We start from the raw sequence: 8,297 nt of genomic DNA, 5'->3' as shown, positions 1-8,297 counted from the left end.
AGGAGGGGGTTAATAAACAGGATGTGTGGAGTATATTACCAGTCACCAAACCTCTGAACTGGAAGAGGTCTTAGAGCTCAACTTATCCAAGTTCCTCATGTTACAGAAGAAGACACAGAGGTCCAGAGAGGGTTAGAGACTTTCCAAGGCCACAAAGCCTGTAAGTGATGAGGCTGGGTTAAGAACTTGAGTCTCCTCTCTTCTCATTCAAGGCTCTCTGCCCATCTATCCAGAGGAAAGGGGCACATACTGAGTGGCTCTGGACTGATTAAGAAGGTGGGCAGGGGAAGAAGGGTGTGTAAACTTTGCTTTGAGGTGAACAGGTTGGTGAGTAAGGAGCTTGGGAGTGGGTTGATTTCAGGAGACGTCCAGCCCGACTTGTCTTCTCAGCTCAGCTGTGCTGTGACCTTAAGACTCAGTACTGGCTTAAAGCCCCCATGCATCCTACCCTTGCTCCAAGGAAAAAGGCCAAGGCAAGGACAGGACACCCCCAGTCCAGGGAGCCAGAGCAGCACGATCAGGGTACCCCCAAGCTGATGTTCTGACAGGTGGTCCTTTATACATGGCAGCACAGGCCAGGCATCAAGGGGCACGGACTCTGGGGGACTCCTGAGCCTGTTTGCTGTTGTTTACAGGTAGATCTCTATTTTGTTATGGTTTTTTAAACTTTCAGCTCCTGCTCTTTTTGCCTGGGCAGGTCTGCGTTGATGTTTACCTACTACAGTTTTTTTTCTGTTTTAGTGTCAGCTCACATCTCTTCTCTCAGCCACCACCCAGCCCTCCAGGCCAGGATGATCAAATCCTGATACCACCCCATCCCACATGTGCAAGCCTCTGGGGACTCAGCTATGCAACCATTCTCCCCGATAGGGACCCCTGACCCCATTGGTTGGGATTTAGCCTATGTCCAGCTATCAGAAAGGGATGCTGGGAGAAAGGGGTATCCATCTTCCAAGGGTGAGTTGGTTCTTTCCTGGCTGCAGAGAGGAGGCAGGGAGACAGGTGTCTAGGTGCTGGGCTGAGAGGGGTAAATAGGTTTGGTTTAGATCCTAACCCATGTAGCTGGAGGCTGCAGCCCTTAAGCTTGCTTGAAGCAAAAAACAAAAGATACTTAACCACTAAATATTTTAGTTCTAAGTAGATCAGAAATTCTAGACAGGGTCCTATGAGTTGAAACCAACTCGATGGCACTTAACAATTAGATCCAAGAAGCCCTGGTGGCACAGTGGGTAAGCACTCAGCTGCTAACCGAAAGATTGGAGGTTCAAACTCACCAGTCACTCCATGGAAGAAAGATGAGGCAGCCTGCTTCTGTAAAGATCACAACCCCAGTAACCCTATGGGGCAGTTCTCCTCTGTCCTATGTGGGTGGCTGTGAATTAGAACCAACCTGATGGAAATGGGTTTGGTTATGAGGTCCAGTGGAAAGGGAGAGGAAGGCTGACTTGCTGAGAAGGGCTTTTTAACTAGGAAAACTGAACCCTGGGAAAACCTAAGCACTATTAAGGGAGAAATGGTTTAGGGGACCAAGAGTGATAATGAAACAGATGATGCCGTAATGTGAAGTCTCAGATGACTGAGGGTCATCTGACAGGTGACCATATCATATCCTCACAATAGGTGATATGAGGATATGTAAGCATTTACAATGCAGGACCTCTTGTTGGGGTGATTTGTACATGAGCTGGCTTGCAGGCAGAACACTAGACTAGCTGGCTTTCAGAGTCCCTTCCTGCCCCAGGAGGGCTCTGGGTCTCATCTCCTCTGCTCAGATGGTCCGGGGGAGTAGCATTTGGCTCCCCTGTTGTAACCACTGACTTTATCTTGGATTCTCTCCTCTTACACACTCCCGGCCAGTTTTCCCAACATTGGCAGCTCCAGAGTCAGTAAGAGATACATGCTACAAACAAGTCCTTTACCACCCAGCTTAGTGGCCAATAAGTGCCTTGAATATCGGGGACAGATACAGCCTACTGAGACAGCTTCAAGGTCTGTTCACATTCAAGCTCCACCTTCAAGGCCCTCTGCCCCTTGCAGTATCTACTTGGTCCTTATTGTTCTCACAGTGCAGACTTAAATCATCCCTGTCAAGCGGAGGCAGCTCCCTCCAGATAAGAGTCTCAGGGCCCAGCAGGGTCATGTGACTCTCATTCAGGGCATCAAATGGTAGAGATGGTTCTGGGGAGTGGGAGGACCCTCTCTGAAGAGGTGAGGTGACAGCAGATGGCAAGCCTGCTCTTCTCATGGCCCTCCAGACCTCAGTGGGGGAGGGGAGGTGTTGGGGCTCATTCAATCTTCCAACCAGTTTGTTTCATCTTGGGAGAGGGGATTGTTTCTTTTTCCCCTTGGTAAAGTAACAACAGGAGAGACTGAGGTGGTTATACTTCTGCAATGAAACCTTGCAATGAGTGACCCTGGAATGCCTGAGAGGTTTCTTCCTTTTTTAGGGATCTGAAGAGTTTTGACAGCTGTTGGTCAAGGGTCTAGGTTAGGTGAGATTGGGACTGTAGGAGTGGAGGTTTGGCAAATTGCCCTTCCAGAGCAGAGATTCTAAGAATCAAAATTTTTTCTGTAAGGAAGAATCTTGGGGGATGTATTTGTTGTAGCCCCTGCATTTTAGGGGAAGCCATGCAGCTAATAAGGGGGAGTCTCATTCCAGGATTTTGGTTACAACTCAGTGTTTTTCCTGTCCCGAGGGTCATCCTGACTGCAGCAGCCCATGATGGCCCAGAAAGCATTACTCTCTTCCCCATCTACAGAAGCACCTCTTTCTACCTCTGGCTCCCAGAAGGACTGCTGGCTGGACCCCATGTCAGAGGGATACCAGTATTCTCTCCCATGTCTACTGGCATAGATTTGGTACCAAGTCAGGCCTAACCCAGATTTCATCTAAGATGCTCTTGAAATGGATTTTGAGAGTGACTAAGAAGGGCATTTTCTAAGGGTCTTTATAGAGCTCTGTGGAAACTAGTATCTATGGACTTGTGTGTATATGTAGGGTCATAAGGCTTTTGGAAGGGGGAAATGGGGCCAAGTGGTCCAGGTGGCCATAGAAGAATAAGCTATTTAGTGCTCTGAAATGGGGTATATTCTGCCTTGGTCCCAGACTCCTTTAACTTCCCACCCCATGTAGACCTGCACAGCTTAGAGATGCTCAGCTGACTAAATGTTGGGGACTCCATTATTGTTGGAATGGAACCACGCCCACTGGACTATTGTTTGTCTCTCTTGTACTTCTTGTATTGCTAGTTATTTAATCACTGTGGTAGCAGGCAGTTCTTAAATAAAGTTGGATTCTCAATCTGTTGAGGCAGCTGGCTCCAGCTGTGGGTGTTTTTATCTTCAGACTAACATACACCTTTTTCGTTCTGTTCTCTAACCCTAGAGAGTTTAATCTTATACTCGGACCCTTCACACAGTCAACTCTAAGGAAGTTACAAAATAACAGTCCACATGGCTTCATTCTTCAGCAAAAGAAAAACACTGCTCAGAGACTAAGGCAGGCAACAGTTAGAATTGACTTGATGGCAACCAAGTTTGTTTTTGTGGGAATAGAATAAGCAGAGCTCAGCAGGTTTTCCAGACTTGGCATGCTTTCCTTAATACAATAGGCAATAAACATTCTTGTATGGATAGTAATGCCTCAAGGTTCCCGGATTTCTAAGATATTTGAAGCAGTGGTCAACTCAATGGTCAATGCCTCAAATATCTTAAAATGCAAGAACTTGACTGCTGCCTTTGCCCACAGCAGCCAGAAAGTAGGGTTTCAATTCCTCAAGTTCTATTTCCCAGCCAGAGCATTCTCTCATGCATCTAACAGAAGTTATCAGATTTCCAGTATATATGAGACATGATCAATTCACTCATTACAAAGTGGGCAGGATTACATGCAGGCAGAGATGAGGGTGAACCATGAATTGAGTCCTAGTCTTTACTAACACATCTCAGAGAGTCTTTTGTCCTCTTCCCTGCTCAATCCTTTTTATCTTCAGAGACAAACTTCAAGAGCCCAAAGCTGTGTAACAGCCCCTCCCAGGCTTGACTACTGACTTGCAACAGAATGCTGGAGACATTTTTTAGCTCTTAAGTCTCAACCTCTCCATCGTAAAATAGCAAATAGCATCCCATAGTTCTCCTGTCCCCTCAGCACCAAATAAGATGCCATGTTACATATGGTTCTCTATTAAAGTGTAGCAAGCTATCTCCTAGCTGCTTCCATGCACTGACCAGTACCAGATGTTTGAGCAACATTCCCTAACTGGTGTACACTGCTATAGTTTACAAAGCGCTTTTACTCACAAGATCTCATTTCATCCTTATTGTTAAGTTGTTAAATGCTGCATAGCATTTAACTCTGCAAAGGTTTCTGAGGAGTAGCTAGTAAATGCGAACCATCAACCTTGCAGTTAGCAGTCCAGTGCTTAACCTATGGTGCTACACCAGGACTCCAATTTAGTCCTTTCGACCACCCATTTCAAAGATGCAGACTACCCAGGGTCAGACAGCTTGTACACAGGAGATTGCAGGTCAGCACAAGAATCGAGGTCTGAAGTCCATCCCTTCAGAGGAAGTATGAGGGAAAGGGTATGAGGAACACAGACGAACTCTTCAAACTATGAGCAATAGTTAAGAAATACTCCTGATGCAGTGGTTCTCAACCTTGGTTATTTTTCAGAATCATCTGTGAAACTCTTAAAGATACTCAGAACTCATTATTTCTGTGTACAGGACACTGGGAGGGCCCAGTAGCAATAAGCATGTCTAGCACACAGCACTCTTGGGTTCTAAATACCACTCCCACACCAACATGAACCAGAGTCACTTGGAGGCAGAACAGATTCCAGTTTAGGGCAAGTTCCAGGGTGGACGTGGGGCAACTTATACTAGAAAATAATGGAATGCTTAAAATCAAATGGGACCACATCAGAAGGACAGAAGGGGCTCCTACTGGCCAAAGTTTAGGACAATTTGAGCATCAAATTAATGACGAATGGGTTATATAATCCACTGAATTAAAAAGAAAACCCATTGACACCTCAAGAGGATAAAAAGAGTAACAGCTCTTCTTTATAGAAAAATTCAGGCTAATCAATGTAGAAGGAATGCTGAACTTAGAAGAATCATCATTTGCATCCCCACCTGCCACAATGAATAAGGATTATGAATGGAAGTCAATACCTTTGCGTGAATTGCTTTCTGGGGAGCCAGATAACCGCCATCACAAAAGTCTCACTGCCCAGATTATTAACTACAAATGGAATAAACAACATACCTCTGGAGAGAGCTAACTACCAGCACGGACACCAAATGAACCATCTATCATCGCCAACAGTGGATGAGCCTGACTTTAGGTGCCTCTTGACGCCATGCAATAAGTATAGTGGTCTCTGCAGAGCTCCTGTCAAAAACAGTTCTGCTGAATCCAATGTTGTTGTTAATTGCTGTCAAGTCGAATCCGACCCATAGCTATCCTGTATAGGGTTTCTGAAGAGCAGCTGGTGAGCGTGAGCCACCAACATTGCGGTTCAAAGTGGCTTTGCAGTCCATTGCATTAACGCACAGCACCATGGAAATAATGACAAACTCAGATTGTAAACAACAGGCACCTGGGTCTAGCTAGATTCTTCAATCAAGTCAACGCATGAAAAACTAAATGCAACAAACCTGTAATAAAATAAGAGACTAAAGAGAACTGAATGCAACACGTGACCCCTCATTTGATCCTGGATTAAAATCTAAAATATAATTAAAATGCTGTAAGATTTTATAAATAGGGGAAATCTGAGTATAGACTATAAATAAGATCAGGGAGTTACTGCCCATTTTCTTAGGTGTGATATGACACTGTGGTTACACAGGAGAATGTCCTTATGAGAGATGAATTGATGAGCTGGGGTGAAGGATCACAGTGCCTAATTTCCAAATAGTCATCAAAATCAAGTTAAAAAAATCATAGAAACTTATATAAAGAGAAATAGCAAAATGTAAAGCTATTGTTTCTCAACATATCCTCCATGTAAGTCTATACACTTCTGAAGGGGGTGTTTCTCTCAGCTTTTATCAAAAAATTCTGTGCTCTTTGATTTATACATCAAAACATTATTCTTTGATTTTGGGGGACAAAAATGGGAAAAACAGGGCTGAAGGGCAGATGGGTAAGGTTTTCCAGTGAAATTCTGAGGACAGCCCTTGCTATACTCAAAGAATGAGAAGGCCCATTGGTGAGGTGGGCAAAAAAAAAATGTCCTGAGTGCAACTTTGCTGGCCCTTCGCTCACCAATTCAAGTTTTCCATTTCCTTAAAACTGCTCCCTAATAAAGTCCCCATGAAAATCTATCAAAATTACCTCCTTGGGATCCCCTAAACAGTCACCATAACCTTCTGAGCTGCCCTGTCAGCCTTCAACTGAACTGGTCCCACAAATGCCCTCAGAAGCCATTGTTTTCATTGGAACTTTATTTTTTTAATTGAAGGCACCTTAACTAGATAAGTGTGTTAATGAGAGAACCTGTTGGCAGTCACTCATTGATTTCAGATGTGTTTAAACACGTTTTGTTTGGAATAAATCCATGTTATGTATGAACTGAAATTCTAGTGGTGGTATTGCTGTTAAGTGTCACTGAGTCATAGGGACCCTGTATAGGGTTTCCAAGGAGCTGCTAGTGAGTTTGCAATTAGCAGTCCAGAGCTTATTCTACAGTACCACACCCTAGTAGGAGGACTTTTTTACTTGCCCTCAAGTCCTGTATGGCACAGGGCTGCTAACTGCAAGGCTGGCAGTTCAAACTTCCTGGCGCTCCTTGGAAGCTCTATACACAGAGTCAGAAATGACTTGACAGTGAACAGGAAATGGTAAAAGTTATTCACTGCCCTCTCCAGGCCAGGAGGCAAGCTAAACTGTTAAATCAGATCACCAAATGGGACCAATCCCCCTGATTTTCCCCCTGTCCTCAAACAGGTATGCAGCCTGGCCCCTCCCAGGACTCTGACCCCATATAGGCCCATGTTGTCCTCCACTCGGAGCTCAGAATCTGGAGAAATTAGCTCCTCTGAGTCAGCCGGCTTAATAAAATCTGAAACTCTACTTCACCTCTCCGAGCGGCCTCGGTTTCTTCGACCACGAATCTAAAACTGCTGTAACAACAGCAAGTAAGAACAATGTATATTTAGGAGCCCTGGTAGCCTAACTGTGGGTTACCAACCACAGATCAGTAGTCTGAATCTACCAGCCCCTCCTCAGAAGTCAAATGAGGCATCTGCTCCTGTCCTGGTGTGGTGATGCAGCATAATGCGCTGGAGTGCAAGGTCAGTTTGAACTGCTAGCGTGGTGGTTCAAATCCACCAGCCGCTCCTCAGAAAACCTATACAGGATTGTATGGGTTGGAACCAACTTAATGGCACTTAACAACAATACCAAAGATTTACAGCTTCGGAAACCCTACACTGGGTCACTATGAGTCGATGGCATACCACCACCATCACCATATATTTAGGATGAAAGAAAGATTAATAGGTGAGTCTAGGTAAAGGGTCTAGGTGAATGGGCACCAAACATTTCTTCTAACCCCCTTATAGGTTTGAAAGTTTAAAAAAAATTTAAAAAGTCAGATTCTTTGGCCATACATGAATTGACATCTTCAGAGTTGGGGCTCAGGAATCTTCTGACGTACAGCTAGAGAAAAGGACCATTGGTCTGTCTTGTTTCTGCTACTCCCCACTTCTGTAACTAGAGGAAAGTGAGGGGAACAAACACTATAATTCTCTCCATAGAACTAGCTTAACTGGTGGTCAGGGCTGGTCCCTAGAGGTTCTACAAGTCAATGACCTCAGTCTGAGTGGCCCTTAAAGGTCTTCAGACTGGATTTCCTACATAGGGTTGTTGTTGTTAGCTGCCATCAAGTTGGTACTGACTCATAGCAACCTTATATACAACAGAAAAACTGCCCAATCCTAGGCCAACCTTACAATTGTTGCCACGCCTGAGCCCACTGATGCTGCCACTTTGCCATAGGGAAGCAGGTATTATTCCTCTCTTAGGAAGCCTTGGAGTCCTGGTGTGGTGCTGTAGCATATGCACTAGACTGCCAACTGCAAGGTCAGTGGTTTAAACCCATCAGCTGCTCCTCAGAAACCCTATGTGGGGGTCACCGTCAGCCCGAAACGATTCGATGACACTAAACAACATAGGGGGCCCTGGCTGCTAACAGAAACCACTCAACAACACAAGCTTCAGGACAATGACAAAGCAAAAGGAAAGGAGCAGGGAGCAAGTCAAGATCAGTGGACACCTACCAGAT

Source organism: Chrysochloris asiatica, unplaced genomic scaffold (genome assembly GCF_000296735.1).
Source record: "Chrysochloris asiatica unplaced genomic scaffold, ChrAsi1.0 scaffold00009, whole genome shotgun sequence".
Lineage (NCBI taxonomy): Eukaryota > Metazoa > Chordata > Mammalia > Afrosoricida > Chrysochloridae > Chrysochloris > Chrysochloris asiatica.
This window is presented reverse-complemented; position numbering follows the sequence as displayed.